This window comes from Gossypium hirsutum, chromosome A04 (genome assembly GCF_007990345.1).
Source record: "Gossypium hirsutum isolate 1008001.06 chromosome A04, Gossypium_hirsutum_v2.1, whole genome shotgun sequence".
Classification (NCBI taxonomy): Eukaryota; Viridiplantae; Streptophyta; class Magnoliopsida; order Malvales; family Malvaceae; genus Gossypium; species Gossypium hirsutum.
The window spans coordinates 3,443,688-3,460,804 of NC_053427.1; the positions used below are offsets into that span (position 1 = coordinate 3,443,688).

The window sequence follows — 17,117 nt, forward strand, 5'->3', positions numbered from 1 at the left end:
TAAAGAAAAACCTCAAAGCACTTAAAAAGACAGAGATAGAAATGATGGCATCTTAGAGGAAAGGGCTACAGAGAAAATAATACACTGATGGATATGCGTAAAGCACATTGCAATCGAACGAAAGTTGTAATTCATTTCATGCATTAAAGGTAGATAAACTCATCACTGCAAAATGCCAGAATCAATATTTAGCTATATGGAAAGAAAGATCTTTTAACTTACTTGAGAAGTGTTATAAACAATGTATTCATTATACATCAGCTCAGATTCCTTCACACTGGATGGAACCGGTTTGCTACAAGGAACAATAATGTCATCCTTCCACTTTACAAAGTCAGACCTCTTAGGTACTTTCTTTCCGAGCCCTTTCGTGAGTGCTTTCCTTTTGGTAGTTTTTCTATATACTGAACAAGAATGACAAAAAGCAAAGAAAAATAATGAATAAATGCCAAGATCTGCATCTACACATTGGCATAGAGGGTGCACTCACCTTGGCCTTTGTTAGTTCATAGACCTCCCCTAAAGCAACTTCGCTGAGAAGCATGAGGCCCACGGGATTTTTCCTATCTGTAAAGCAATACTGAGCACTCTTACTGACCAAATCAGCAAAATAGACCCCCTTGCCAAACTGGAATGCAAAAGTGTTACAAATTTAATTTCGAGAAAGAAATGTGTATGTCCTGTATACAGTGATGTACAATAAAGAAAATGTAAGAGAACCATATAGCCAGTCGCTGGAGCTTCTGGAGGAGCTATTCTTAGTCCCTGGCTAAGTATCCCTACAAAATTTGTCAACCGAGAACCTGCATAAAAAAAAAAAAAAACCATAGTATGAGGAAAATTGCCCCAAATTATTTGTAGCAATTTGGGAAGCACGCATCTCTTGCGTAAATAACAAAGCCATTTACCATGCCAGAGAAGCATTCTGTTACTAAGCTTTTCTCTGAAAGGAGCAAACTTATCAAGTTCTCCTTCTCTTTCAAGTGAGAATACTTCTTCCAATTCAAGCTTCCAATCCTGCGAGTAAAATATATATAGTTGCAGTAATTTAATATTGCAAATTGAACCTACAGGAGAGAGGCAGAGGTGGGGGAAACAATAAACAAGCCCATAACCAGTTAACAGTAAGAGCTTTTCACAAATGCAAAATGCATACTCACAGTATGAGTAGGGGCATGAGTGGTAAGGAGATATTTCTCAATCAACTGAAAATCTTCACTATCATGAGGAAGGGGAGTAATATCACAATGGAGTTTCTTATATTTTTCATCAAGGGAGTCATCATTGTCAACATCAAAACCTACTAGTCTTGAGGCTATTTCAATGCCTGAAGAGCTTCCAACATTTTCACCTACATTTCAAGCAGAAAAGGAAGACCATAGATTACTCATAGAAAGATTGTATAAACTTGCAGATTAGTTTAAACAGTTTTCAAGCAATAATTGAGCAAGTTGACTCCCAACTTCCTGCCTTCTGCATACAATAGTGTAAAAAACATTGGCATCTCACTCATACCCATGGTAGATGATACCACAACAAAGCAGTCTCAAGATAACCAGTCAATAACATTTTTCAAAATTTTTAACAGTGTTCTTTGTAGCAAAGAATAGCACCTAACTATCAAGTGCCGAGAAAATGTAGGTTCTACAAATGAAAATGGCATTTCACCAACAGCATAATGGTACAATACAAGGAGAAAATGTCCAGCTATAATCTAGCACAGTACAAGCAATCAACAAATTTTAACAAAGAGCTACAACCTAGGCACCTAATCTGCAAAAGAGTTGAAGATGTCATAAGGAAACAGCATAACACCTTCAGTATTTAAGGAAGGAAAAAAAAGAGAAGGCAATTAAGTACCAATCCTAGAATGAGAAATTGTTTCTGAATTGAACATGAGAACACCAATGCTCAGATCAAACAGAGTTGGGACTGCTTAAAATAAACCAATACAGGAAGCAGACAAGTAAATTCAACTAGATGCATGCAAGATAATTAATAGACTACTTTATTTATTACACAATAGAAATTGGTCCTCAAACATTTAAATACAGCACAAACTAGACCTTATAATTTGGGTTTAACACAGTTTATAAGTGGCCATAAATGCCTCAAGTGAAAGGAAATCAAATTTGACGGACTGTGACACGGTACCATCATTGAATTGAAAGCAGTCAAAAATCAAGAAAAGGCAATAATATGTAGGATGTATACCTTTGCCTTAAAATCATCTTCATCCCTTATGACATGTGGATGGATAGAAGGAATAACAGTAAAAAATCTATTGCTGGCATCAACAATAAAGCTTTCTTTGAGAGAAGGATCAGAAGCATCACTATTCAATAGATTTTGTATCTCTGTTAATGCCTCAAAACCTGGGGCAAGAAGATATGGTTACTAAAATTTCTACTCTGCATATGCCAGAAATTTAACTCCTAGAATGCAACCTCTAAGGTGTTCAGCATGATAGAGAAAATAAACCAGATTTTACAGTTACCTACCTTTCTGAATATTGCTTTTGCTTAGCTTTCCAAGGGGAATTTCCGACATATTAATCTCAAACTCCATCATTGCGGCCCTGTAATCAAGAATGGATCTTTAAGAGATCAAAGTAATTTGAGAGAATAAGAGACGGGAGAGTTTGCTTGGAAAATGGGCAATTTGCCTGTATGTTTCCACATTAAAAAGCATCTTCACCAATTCAAGCAAGGGAGGAGGAAGTTGACTATCTGCATCAGTGTGCTTCTTTTCTAACACCTGTTTGTTAACTCCATAATCCTACAATTTCCAGCATGTAAAAGTGAACTATAAGAAAAGGGAATCCACTATCAAGCAAGAGGCATAACACATTTGATGAAAGACGGAAAGAAAATAAGCAATACAATATCCAATGGGAAAAATCTGCCAGGCTGTTTCTGGAAATTTTGTTTCTTTTCCCCTGCCTCCCATGAGTTCCCAGTTTTCTCTAGAAATAAACGTTTGAATTCAGAGATTGCATCTGATTTTGGCATCTCTTCCAATTTGCTTCCGCCAATTTTTTCATTCCCAACACGACCCCATTTACGGAATACATAACAACCAGACCCTTTATCTTCTTGGATTATTTGGAGGATGTAGTAACTTCACATAACAAACAAGTAGAAGTTAACATTTATTGAGAAGGAAAATAATCAAAAGAGGACAAAAATACTAAAACAGAAAATTAAGAAAGCTAAGTGGCAAAATTAATGTGGCGATAAATTGATATACAAAACAGTCAGAAACTATGCTACTCCGACTCTTCATCTTTCTTGAAGTGCCCATGTCCGGTACTCACGTCTGGCGCTTATCCAAAAATGAGTATAGGATATGATCCTCCAAAAACTCTCAAAATACATGGGAATTTTGAGAAAATTTGAACATACCAGAGATGGACACATAACCATCTCCAACCCTTGCGTCCAAGTCCAAGTACAGTAGGTCAAAAAAGCAATGGGGAAAACACAATGTTTCCAAAGTAGCATGTGCGTCAGTCTTCAAAGAGGATTAAGGCAAGAAAAATGCCCTTATTATCCTCTGAAGAAGCAAGGAACACACAATCATTAAGTTGCATATGTCAATAAGCAATAAGGAAAACATTTAACACAAGTTCGAAATCAGGAATGTCAGTCAGCTATAACAGATTAGAAAGCCAACAACAGAGACAGGTGTATAAATGAAACCTGTTAACACCGGTTGATAAGTCGGACAAGTTCAGAGTTGTGTTATATATACTTCCACTGTCCTCAAGTATATGACATGAATCTTGCAGACCAGAGGCTTCATGCACAGCACTTCGTCCTTTTACTTTGACAGTGACCATGCTAGAGGCCTCACCGATGGCTTCAACTTTGTACAAATCAAAAGGAAGCTTATTCTGTTTTTTAAAACAATCTACAAGATAGTCCTCCCTAACAATTGGCAATCTCATTCTCCTGAAAAGTGGAACACTTGAAATGAGTCTAAAATGAATGAAGAACTCAAGAGAAGAAATCTGGAAGCAGCTTTACCTTGCCTTCCTCCTCTCAGCATCATGACCCTCCGAGTCCCCACTCACAACCAAGCAATTTGTATCTGTAACATTATTTACTTATTTATTAAATAAAAACCAATTAACACAAGCAATTATATCAAAATAGAGTCCAGGAAGCACATACCAGTCTTGATCTTGGCATGAACCATACCACCTGCTTCCTTGATTTTTCCCTTCCACTCTTCCTGAGGAGCAAATATCGTCAAGGAATAAACAAACATTCACATTTATTCTGAACAAACTGAATATAACTTCACTAACTTTTAAAATACAGTGGAAGAGATATTACCAAAGACTCCTTAGGCAATCCAACAATGGAAACTTTCAAATTTGCCAAGCTTTCAACATTTGAAGTTTGAGATTGGCCATTAGCAGCTTGACTTGAAGAAGCAGAAGCTGGAGGCAGGATGCGAGCAGGTTTTTTAATTTTTTGTGATTTAAACCACTGCAAAAGTTTGAGTCAGGAAAATGTTACAGTTTAAACACTTCTACATATCACGTCAATATTAGTTAATACCTTGCTAAGAAATTCATTATTTGTTTCATCTGGTACTTTCCATTTCCCTTTAAGACGTTCAGGTTCACAAGTAGAGTAAGAACACTTGCTCCATGCTGAAATGTAGCCATGGCAGCGATATTTGCCTCCAGAAAAGCGAAGACAACCAGAACACATTGGGCATTTACCAAGTGCTCCAAACATCATCCCACTTTTGCTAGTGGGATGGTTGATTAATTCTTCATCTTGTTATTGTTTATTATTTTTTGATGAATAATTAATTATGAATTAAGAGTCTTCACCACTTTCACTTTCGCTACTGGGACAGCCATTCTCCATGCTCTTACTTTTTACTATTTTTACCTTACCTGCTTCCTTTGCTTACTTATTGATGAAGTTGGTTCAGCATGCAGCAAACTCGACGGCATGCAGGCCAAGAAGACCAAGTCATGCAGGAGCTGCTGATGCAAGCTTATTTTGTTTATTTTGTAATTCCTAGTCAATGAAATGTAATCTTAGTTCATTTCTAACTAAGTTAGGTTGTTGACTGATGTAATTAGCTTATGTATGAGCTGTAAACACAACTTTGTATAAGTTTACAAGCCAAAATTTCAAGTTTCCATGTCATTAGTGGAGGTAGGTGATGTTTAGGTAATTATTTGCTGTTTTTGACAAGCTTAGTGCTTGGTTTATGTATTGGCATTGTGCCATTATGCAATTTATGAATGAAGTTCAGTTTGTTCATCAATTTTTCTCTTCATTTTTCTTAGCTTTTCTTTCTTTCTCTTGCTCGAATTCTCTTGTTTGCTCAGCAAGTCTCGAGACTTGCTTGACAAGTTTGCACTGAATCTATTAGTTTCAGTTACAGCACCAACAATTGGTATCTAGAGCCTATTTCTTAAGGGATCTGTTACACAAATCCATGGCTTCATCAAGCTTTTCACCAGCTGCACCTCAAGTCTTCAATGGAGAAGGCTATCACATATGGGTGGTCAAAATGAAGACCTACCTGCAGGCTTTCGATCTGTGGGAGGTGGTCAACTCTGATGTTGAACCAGAGCCACTTAGAGCTAATCCAACAGTGGCTCAGATCAGGCAGCATGCTGATGAAAGGACCAAGAGGCACAAGGCTATGTCTTGCATCCAAAACTCAGTGTCTGATGTGATTTTCACAAGGATTATGGCCTGTGAATCACCAAAACAGGCCTGGGACAAGTTGCAGGAAGAGTTTCAAGGGACAGAGAGGACAAGGCAGCAACAGTTGTTAAACTTGAGGAGAGATTTCGAGAATTTGAAGATGAAGGAAGAAGAAACTGTCAAGCAATATTCTGACAGGATTATGGCTGTGGTTAACAGCATCAGGCTCCTTGGAGAGCAGTTCAATGAAGCTAGGATAGTGGAGAAGGTTATAGCAACTCTGCTTGAGAGGTATGAGGCAAAAATCTCATCTCTCGAGGACTCAAGGGATCTGTCCACCATCTCCCTGACAGAGTTGATCAATGCTCTATATGCTCAAGAGCAGAGGAGAGCAAGCAGACTGGAGGAGCACCAAGAAGGTGCCTTTTAGGCAAGAACAAATACTGCCTACAAAGGCAAGAAGGCCTAGAGAGACAAGCCAAAGAATGATGCTGCAAGGAGAGAAGGTCAGACTTGCAAGCACTGCAGAAAGGCTGGTCATTCAGAAGAAAAATGCTGGTTCAATCCAGATGCTGTGTGTCAGCATTGTAAGAAGAAGGGTCATGTTGAGAGAGTCTGCAAGAGTAAGACCAAATCGAGGCAGAATCAGTTTCAATAGATGAAAGCTGAGGCTCGAGTAGCTATGGAGGACAGTGATCAAAAGGAGCAAGTCTTTGCTGTGTCATGCTCTGCTGCTCAGGAAAGGTCCTCATCTGGTTGGCTCCTAGACAGTGGATGCACCAACCACATGACACCTGATGCTGCAATCTTCAAGTCTTTAGACAGAAGCTGCAGAACTAAAGTCAAGATAGGAAATGGTCATTTTATTCAAGCTGAAGGCAAGGGTGATGTGCTGATATGCACCCTTACAGGTACCAAAGTGATTTCAAATGTGCTGTTGGTGCCTGAAATTGACAGAAACCTGCTCAGCATTGCTCAGTTGCTGGAAAAAGGTTATTCAGTTGTGTTTAAAGACCACCAGTGCCAAATCAGTGATCCAAGTGGATCCAAACTGATGGCAGTCCCTATGGCTGATAAGAGCTTTGTGGTTGACTGGACAAAAAAGTCAGACATTGCCTACACAGCCACTTCAGATGAATCCAAGCTGTGGCATCAAAGACTGGGACATGCCAACTTCAGATCGATGGCCCGAATGGTCAGAGAGGACCTGGCTGAAAATTTCATCAACTCAGTGGACCATGATGATGTATGTGAAGTATGTCATCTAGGAAAGCAGGCCAGACTCCCATTTCCCTCGAATCAAGCCTGGAGAGCCTCTGAAAAACTCCAACTGGTGCATACTGATGTGTGTGGCCCTATGAAGACTGAGTCATTAAGTGGAAACAGGTATTTCATACTGTTCATTGATGATTTCTCGAGATATTGCTGGATTTACTTTTTAAAACAGAAATCAGAGGTGGCCACTGTGTTTTGGAAGTTCAAGACTGCTTCTGAGACTGAAACAGGCTGCAAACTGAAGACCATAAGGTCTGATAATGGGACTGAGTACAACTCAGGTCAGTTCCTGTGATAAGGCAGGCATCAAACATCAACTTACTAACACATATACACCTCAGCAGAATGGGGTAAGTGAAAGGAAGAATAGGAGTTTGATGGATATGGCCAGGTGCTTGATGATTCAGAAGAATCTGCCTAAAGCACTATGGGCAGAAGCGGTTAACACTGCAACATACATTCAAAATAGACTTCCAACCAAGGCTTTGGATCAAAAGACCCCATTCGAGGCCTGGTTTAGCTTCAAGCCATCACTGGCTCATCTGAAGGTCTTTGGATGCATTTGTTATGCACATGTACCTGCTGTTAAAAGGGACAAATTGTCTGAAAGGGCTCGACCTGGTGTTTTGGTGGGGTATAGCACTGTTAAGAAGGGCTATAGGATTTTAGATCCTTCAACAAACAAAGTGTCAGTAAGCAGGGATGTGGTATTTGATGAGAGGTCATGTTGGAACTGGGAAAGACATGAACCTGAAGAAGTTTCTGAAGAACTTGCAGCAGACCAAGCTGAGCCAGACCAAAATGTCCCTGAAATGGATATTGATGATGAACCAGTCAGAGGAACAAGGTCATTGGCTGAGATTTATGAAAGGGCTCATGTAGCCATAGCTGAACCAAGCAACTTTGAAGAGGCTGAGGCTCAGCAAGGGTGGAAGCAGGCAATGGCTGAGGAAATCAGCATGATTGAGAAGAACCAGACCTGGGAATTGGTTGAAAGGCCAGTCAAAAGGAAGGTGATTGGGGTGAAATGGGTGTACAAAGCCAAGCAGAATGCTGATGGTACCTTGAACAAGCTGAAAGCAAGGCTAGTTGTCAAGGGGTTCAGTCAGAGGTATGGCTTGGACTACCTGGAGACCTTTGCACCAGTGGCCAGGCTCGACACCATCAGATTGCTGATTGCTTTAGCAGCACAGCTCGAATGGAAGATCCATCAACTTGATGTGAAATCAGCCTTTCTAAATGGTTTCTTAGATGAAGACATCTATGTTGAACAACCACAAGGGTTTGAAATAGCTGGCAGAGAGTATATGGTCTACAAACTGAAGAAGGCCCTATATGGATTAAAACAGGCTCCAAGGGCTTGGTATAGCAGAATCGATGGCTACTTGACTGATCTGGGATTCGATCGAAGCAAGAGTGAGCCAACATTGTATGTCAAGAAACAAGGGACACAAATACAACTCATTGTGTCCTTGTATGTTGATGATCTTCTAGTGACAGGAGGAGATCGAGTAGTGCTGGCTGACTTCAAGACCAAGATGCAGGAAGTGTTTGAAATGTCTGATCTTGGGGAGATGTCATATTTTCTTGGAATGGAGGTGTCTCAAGTACAGAATGAGATATTTTTAAGCCAGAGAAGCTTTGCCACAAAGATTCTGACCAGGTTCTCCATGCAAAACAGCAAGGCAACTAAAACACCTGTTGCTGTTGGAGAAAAACTATCGAGCCAAGGTGATTTTAAGAAAGTTTGTGAAACAACCTACAGGAGTCTAGTTGGTTGCTTGCTATACTTGACTGCCACTAGACCAGACATCATGTATGTTGTAGGATTGCTCTCAAGGTTCTTGCATTGCTGCAATGAGAAGCATTTCCAAGCTGCAAAGAGAGTGCTGAGATATGTCAAAGGCACTTTAAACTATGGTTTGAAGTACAGCAAAGAAGGAAATCTGAAGCTGGTTGGCTACACTGATAGTGACTGGGCTGGCTCGATAGATGACATGAAAAGCACCTCAGGGTATGCTTTTAACCTTGGTTCAGCCATGTTTTGTTGGAGCTCAAAGAAGTAAAGTCTAGTATCTCAATCTACTGCTGAAGCAGAGTATGTGGCAACAGCAAGTGCTATCAACCAAGCCATATGGCTAAGGAAAATATTGGCTGACTTGAATGTGCATCAAGAGGAAGCTTCTGAGATCTTCTGTGACAACCAATCTGCAGTAGCAATTGCTAAAAATCCAGTGTTCCATGGAAGAACAAAACATTTCAGCATCAAGTTGCATGTTGTTAAAGAAATGGAGCAAGCTCAGGAAGTAAAGCTGATCCACTGTAATTCAGAGGATCAACTTGCAGATATTTTAACCAAAGCCCTTAGTGTCACAAGGTTCGAATGTCTAAGAAAGAAGCTAGGTGTTTGCTCCATGCAAACCAAGGAAGAGCGATGAAGTTGGTTCAGCATGCAGCAAACTCGACAGCATGCAGGCCAAGAAGACCAAGTCATGCAGGAGCTGCTGATGCAAGCTTATTTTGTTTATTTTGTAATTCCTAGTCAATAAAATGTAATCTTAGTTCATTTCTAACTAAGTTAGGTTGTTGACTGATGTAATTAGCTTATGTATGAGCTGTAAACACAACTTTGTATAAGTTTACAAGCCAAAATTTCAAGTTTCCATGTCATTAGTGGAGGTAGGTGATGTTTAGGTAATTATTTGCTGTTTTTGACAAGCTTAGTGCTTGGTTTATGTATTGGCATTGTGCCATTATGCAATTTATGAATGAAGTTCAGTTTGTTCATCAATTTTTCTCTTCATTTTTCTTAGCTTTTCTTTCTTTCTCTTGCTCGAATTCTCTTGTTTGCTCAGCAAGTCTCGAGACTTGCTTGACAAGTTTGCACTGAATCTGTTAGTTTCAGTTACAGCACCAACACTTATCCTCTATAAATATCACCTCATATAAATTTTAAGAATTAAATAAGTTATTATCAATTTAATGGTGGGTGATTAAAATTAAGAACATGAGCATAGTTGTGTGATTATTGGTATACTTTACTCTAATTTATTTGTCGTGTCAATTTTTAAAATAGCATAAGTTAACCTAATGAATTTAATAATTACCATTTGAAGTATTGACTTGAATGAAGCAATGGTTAAAATTCTTATCAGACACCTATTTAAAATGGATTCGAACCTTATATCAAAAAATTAAAAACTAAAAATAATAAAAATTAAATATAAAAATTAAGTATGGAACTTAAAAATTAGGATAAACTACCAAAATAGTCACTTTTGTTTGCCTCAGATTACTTTTTACGAAAGCCATTCATCCAACTATTTTGTCCAATGACCTCGTCATGTGTATGTTACCCTCATATGACATCCTTGACTCCTTTGGGTTAAATTCATTCACTCAATACAATCCTAATTTATCTCATTGTCATCATTGTATCTTCCTAATGATTAATATGATCATTGTCAATCAAATGATTGTGATCAATTGCCTAATGATTAATATGATCATTGTCAATCAAATGATTGTGATCAATTGCTTGTTCGAGAACAAGCAACCCGTGGCCACGTTCCATATTTATCAATCCACACAATGTTAATGTGAGGATATCATTAACTCTTTAATTGATCTATGAATTCCATTGTTACTAGTAAAGCCATGCCTTAAACAAGTCATGTACTCAACATACCAGTCATATGCTCGATTATCTTTAGAGCATAAACCTCCACTTATATCAAAGCACATAAGTTGCATACGCATGACCAGTAACTAACTTAAGGTTTAGGTAAATCACACCGTGAACGTTACAAGTGTATTAATTCACAAATGGATTCAGAATTAATTCATCTTAGGTCCAATCTAATGTATTATTCTACCAATGAATACATCTATGTCTCTATTTGTGGAGTCTGCTGCTCCGATAGCCAAGACTAGCCATCTCTCCAATTAGAATTGTAGACGACATAATAATTCTTCTTAGTATTTGAATAAAATGCTCATTTTAATTCTTTTATGAGATTACAAACTCATTTAGATTATCTACTAAAGTAAGTTGTCTTTCTCGCAATGTAAACGTTCTTACAATTTCACTTATCTTTGGTTTGAACTTTAGACAATCAATTAGCTAATATTTGCTTGTCACAATTAATCTCTCTGGATAAAAAATAATAAAAAATAAAAAATAAAAAATCCAAAGAAGATTAATGGTGGTTAAGGCATGTGATTAGAGCAGAACAAATATTTGCATATTTAAAGTGGTGAAATTGATAGTTCAGGTAATTAATTTGAGTTTACTTTGCTTTGCGGTCCTCAAATAGTTGAAGGAAAGAATAGAGAATAAAGATTTGGGTTTCTTTACCACTTTCGCTAGTGGGATTGATGAATTTGTTACTTTTTATGATGGATAATTCATTATCAAGATTCTTCACAACACTTTCACTTTCGCTAGTGGGACAGCCATTGTCGATGAATTATTGATGCTCTTACTTTTTACTAGTTTTACCTTACCTGCTTGCTTTGCTTAGTTATGGTGTATGAATACTACCTTTTTTATTATTGGTTTTCCTCCCTTGATTTATCATTTGAAATAAATTTATTTTTAGACTTTTTTATTATTATTTTGTTTGGTTTTTTAATAGGAGAAGTATTTTCAACCTTTGTTAGTTACACTTGAGTTTTTTTTAAAAGAAAAAGTTTAACCCTTAAATTGGTACATAGGTTCTATTATTTTTCCTATCCAATTAACTGATCCGGTATAGTTTTGAAAATACTGGTTTTGATCGATGAAGACCTTTTTCGATCCTGTCAAGTCAAGCAAGTAGGCAATGAACTTCAAAAACAAAATTAATTGCCAACTTTCAACCTCAAGTAAAAAAATAAATATAAAAATAAATAAATAAAAGAGAGAGAAACAATGTAAAAGAAAATAAAAAAATTAAAATTTATTTTTAAAAGGTTATATGATGTGGCATTTTATAATTGGTTGGAAATTTTAAACGGATATAACAATTTAGTGTAAAATGGTAACAAAAGAATAGTTTATGTTCACTTGTGATAAAAAAAAAGTTCAGATATCAACTTGGGAAAAAGGAGTATAGTTTAGGTAGTAATTTGTGGGTTAAATCTTTTCTTTTTTAAATAGATTTAATAGTTTGATTAATGGAGATATGAATTTAAGGGGGAGAAGTAGTTTATGTACTACTTGTGACAAAAAAGTTTAAGCACGAAGATAAAAAAAATAACATAATTTAAGTATTAATTTGTGGGTTAAGACAATGTGACGTGTAGAGAAAATATTAGGAAAATATTTTTAATAAAGGTTGTTATATTTCGTAATTGGGGATTATGTTTTTTTTATTATAAGATATAACTTGTTAATATCAAGTGAATATATTTTTCCTCTTATAAGTTTGTGTGAAACAAATATATTGACGTCAGCATCACACATATGATAATATATTGAATAAACTTTTCAAATGTTCAGACAACATTAAAAATTTTCATTGTGTATGTAGAAGCCCAAATTAGCCCGGGCCTTTTACAAAAATTAAGATCCACTACCCAAACCCAAAATTAAAAAAAACCCTAGCCCACAACCTAAACTTTTTCTCAACTAAACCCTAACCCCACTTTCTAGCCACCCTCTCCCCACTTGCCTCTAACAACTCAGCACCATCCCCTGGCCACCCCCATACCGTCTGCCACCACCATGCCTCTGCCACACCTGCAAACAAGCAAAGGAAAAGGATAAAAAAATGGAGCAATAAACAGTAACAGAATATTGTATTTTTGGCTATAAAAGCCACAAGCAAAACGGAATGTGGGGGTTTTTTTTATTTTTTAAGAAAGATTGTAACACAGATATTAGAAATCAAAACGGATACAAAAACAAAAAAGGAGAATCAAAGTTCAAGAGGTTTAGTTTTGTTTTTTTTTTCCTTTTTTTTTGTTCTCTACTTACCTTGTTTTTTTTTTCATATTTATTCATTGTTTTTTTCCCTTTCTTTTTTCAAGAAAACCTTTTTTTTTACAAAGAAACAAAAAAAAATTTTAAAGTAGGCGTACCTAGGTTCCGCTCCTTCGCTGTACACGGCGATCACCACCGTCGTCGGTGGCGATGGGGCGGGTCTCTGAGTAACCCAATCGACGGAAAGAAAAAGGGGGAGGGGAAGAGAGCATAGAAGCTTTTTGTTCTTTTTTTTAGATTGGGGGTTGAAAATGAAACACAAAAAAAAATCTTTGTTTTTAAATAATGGTGTTGAAACGGCACTATTTTGTTTGGTGGGTAGGGTCTGTGCACTTTCCCTAAAAGGGAAATTTATGCATTTAGTCCTCCTCTCTCGCAACCTCGTTCAATTAACCCCCATTTTCTATCTTCTTTTGTTTTTTAAATTTGGCCCTCAGATCTTGTTTGGTTTTCGTTTTGATCCCTAATTAACTATCAAATATTTATACTTTTATACCCCGAATTTTAATTTATTTTTAGCCATGTCCTAAATCTATTTAATTCATTTATTAACTCTTTTTTAAATGTTTCATTTATATGTTATTTCAAATATTTTATATGTTGTTTATTTACATCATTATTGTAAATATTATATATATATATTTTTTGTACATTTCCTAATATTTTCTTTTATTGTAGATATTATTATTATTATTATTATTACCAAATATATCATTTTTTCTTATTCTATTATTCGGACGTGATTTGTTTTTATTTTTTTATTGTAAATATCATTATTATTGTTATTCTAATATTCTAGTATTCCATGTTAATATTTTTCATTAATGATATCATTTTTTTGCGTCGTTTATTTATTTTTAATTTCTCACTTTAGGAATATTTTTTTCTCATGTTTTAATTAATTTCAAAATAAGGCAATGTTTCGTGTTTTAGAATATTGAGAAATTGTGCCCTAACTTACGGGGTTTCGATTTTTCTCGTTAATTCTAAATAGCCAAGTATCCTTTTGAGTTTTGAAACACACAGAATTCCAATTAAAATTAAAGACAAACTTGCGCTCGGGAGTTTATGGTATCGTGTCCTAACTTATGGGATGTGATACTCCGATACCTCGAGACAAGGAAATCTTTAGCAATCATTTTGAGCTAATTCAAGCATTTTCAAAATTGATATCGACATAAAAAGGGATCGTAAAAAATTAGAAACAAGGCAATATTTTGTGTCTGGAAATTTCGAGAAATCGTGCCCTACGTGTTGGGTTTCGACATAAAAAGGATCGTAAAAAATTAGAAACAAGGATAGTGGATTGCTTTCGGGATACATCCGTACCTATGTCTTTCATCTCCGTGCAGCCATAGGGAAATGTATTCCCCTGAACTGAACTCAGTCTATATGAGCCTATAATGGGTGAGGATCGAGGAATCTGCTAGTTTAGGTACCCTTACTCTAGAACCGAGCCACATATAGAGAGACCTAGGAGCTTACCCTAGGTAGAGCCACTCCGAACCCCTAGTTGGTCACCCGAATAGGTGCTTTATTTGTTATTTATTTCTCCTGTACTAACGTGTTTTATTTTTTGTCTTGTTTATAACCGCATTGCATTACATCATCATAGAAAGGAGGTGTTGATTCATATTTGATTGCTAAATAGAACAATTTGTCATAAGAAAATGAATTTCTTGATAAAGTGGATTATAACACGGTTGTCTAAATATGTTCCAAGTAAACACAATGAAGGAAGATTGATATTCCATGAAGAAATACAGGACTTTGCTTTATAGCCTGAGGATTCAAGCTAACAAAGATTATTCGAGAGCTGTCATGTCTTAAAGAAGCTAACGAGTATCACGGGGATAAGTGGGCAATGGGCCGCGATCCAGATCGAGCAGAAAGAAAATAATAGAGATATCTTTTGGAAAATTCGTAAGATTTGACCATAACAACCAGATATGAAGAAAAAGATCGATATCTTCGCTTGGAATATGAGGGCAAGGCTGTATATGTAATCCGTTTTATGTAAAGAAATTTGTTTTCTAGAAAAGTTGTTCTAATGGAATTGAATTCATAATCAACGCCTCTCTTTCTTTTTGCATTGCATTTCATCACATGCATTAGATTTTCACAAAAAGGACCCTAATTAGGTAAAATTAATTCAATTAACATGGGAACCGACAAAAGTCAAACTACTAGGCATCTTGTTAGGAAAATGTTGATTAGAGATTGGTTGCCAAAAATGGGTTTCTGATGGAGGAGTCAATTACACAAGTGACCGAAACGTTTTGTAATAGACTCTTTTGATTAATGAAATGCCTAAGTAGGGGCCATCTTGGAATCAACACCAAATTCTTGAATATTCATTCATGACTAACATTCATTTGTCATTCATGCATTCATTCATTCATTCATTGCATATTCCATACTCATTCGCTGATGTTAAAACATACAATTTGCAATTGTAATACCAGAAGACTGGAACCACGTCAATCGTATAGAACGCGCCAACAAGCTAGAGTAATGGAGACTGAATTCAACGAAAGGATTGAGAGGATGGAAAGAATTCAAAGGGAATTACAAGAGCAACTGGCCAAATCGCAGCAAGAGACAAGAGACTTAATGGTGAGATCCTGAGAAGAATCGCTCGAACAGAAGGATCAAATGGCCAAGATAATAAAAATGATGTCAGCTTTAGTTAAGGGAAAGGGACCTATGAGCCCTGACGTTGTGGAACCCTGGTCAAGGGGTAATCCCGATCAAGATCCGCCCCATCCGCCAGGATTTACTCCACAGTACGCCCACGCAACACAAAGAGGATACACTCAATGGGAACCTACAGGCCCGGAGCAGCGACCTGCACCACCTGTTAACTTGGGACAAGGAATGTTTGTGTCAAACCCAGGGGCTAGTCCTGCTGATCCACTAGTTCCAGATTTGGATGACATAGTAGAGATAGCTAGGTTGAAATTAGATAATCAGGATGCAAATGAGAAGTATAGGAGTCTAGAGGAAAGACTCAAAGCGATAGAAGGCACTGAAGTCTTCTCCGCACTAGGTGCCAAAGAACTCAGTTTGGTACCCGATCTAATTTTGCCTCCGAAGTTCAAGATGCCTGATTTTGAAAAGTATGATGGGACAAGGTGCCCAAAAGCACATCTCATCATGTTCTGCCGGAAGATGACTGGCTATGTGAAAGAAGATAAGCTACTCATACATTGTTTTTAAGATAGTCTAGCAGGATCGGCTCTTCGGTGGTATAACCAGCTTAGTAGGGAAAAGATCCGATCCTGGAAGGACTTGGCATCAGCGTTCTGTGAGCAGTACAAGCATGTATCGGATATGGTGCCAGACCGGATGACCTTGCAAATGATGGAGAAAAAGCCGTCAGAGACCTTTAGACAGTATGCGCAGAGATGGAGGGACGTCTCGGCCCAAGTGGAACCCCCACTAACAAAAACAGAGATAACCATTCTCTTTATCAACACCTTAAAAGCGCCGTTTTATGACAAACTAGTGGGAAGTGCCACGAAAGGTTTTACAGATATTGTAATATTTGGTGAGCTCATAGAGAATGCCGTCAAGAGCGGTAGAATGGAGGGTTCAGAAAGTTCAAAAAGGACAGTGCCCATGAAGAAGAAAGAACCAAAAGCCCACATGGTGGGAATGGGAAGTCGTTATGCCCCTAATCCATATCCAAACCAACCGCGACCTCAAAATTATCCACCTCCAAATTTCTATGATCCCTTTAAACCTCTTACTACCAAGCACCAGCTCCTTCCTACCCTATATACGCCATGAACAACCAAAGACCCGTCACCACATTCTCACAAAACATGGTACCCGCTCAAAGCCAGCCTAGAAATGAACCAAGACCAGCAAGGTCTAATCCCGAGAGGCCACAATTTACTCCCATCCCTGTGTCGTATGGGGAATTGTACCCAAAAATTTTGGAGAAACAGCTGATTTCTCCCCATTATATGGCACCCCTGAAACCCCCGTACCCGAAATGGTACGATCCAAATGCTAGTTGTGCATACCATGCGGGAAACGATGGACATTCCACGAAAAATTTCCTAGCCTTTAAGAGGAGAGTTCAAGGACTCATTGACGCGGGTATCCTACGATTCGATAGTGCTAGTAACACAACTGGGAACCCGTTCCCTAACCATACCGAAGGGAATGTGAGCACAGTGGGGGAA

The 17,117-nt window shown here is 37.5% G+C and overlaps 1 long non-coding RNA gene and 1 pseudogene across 1 annotated transcript; both read right to left on the bottom strand.

The window, feature by feature from the left end:
• Window positions 1-213: 213 nt before the first annotated feature.
• LOC121228021 (poly [ADP-ribose] polymerase 1-like) lies at window positions 214-4,781 on the bottom strand (annotated as a pseudogene).
• A 7,610-nt stretch (window positions 4,782-12,391) lies between these two features.
• On the bottom strand, window positions 12,392-13,220 carry LOC121227866 (uncharacterized). The gene is made up of 2 exons (XR_005925387.1): window positions 13,023-13,220; window positions 12,392-12,681 (listed from the first exon to the last, which is right to left on the bottom strand). It is a non-coding gene; the product is annotated as an uncharacterized lncRNA (long non-coding RNA).
• Between the last annotated feature and the right edge of the window lie 3,897 nt (window positions 13,221-17,117).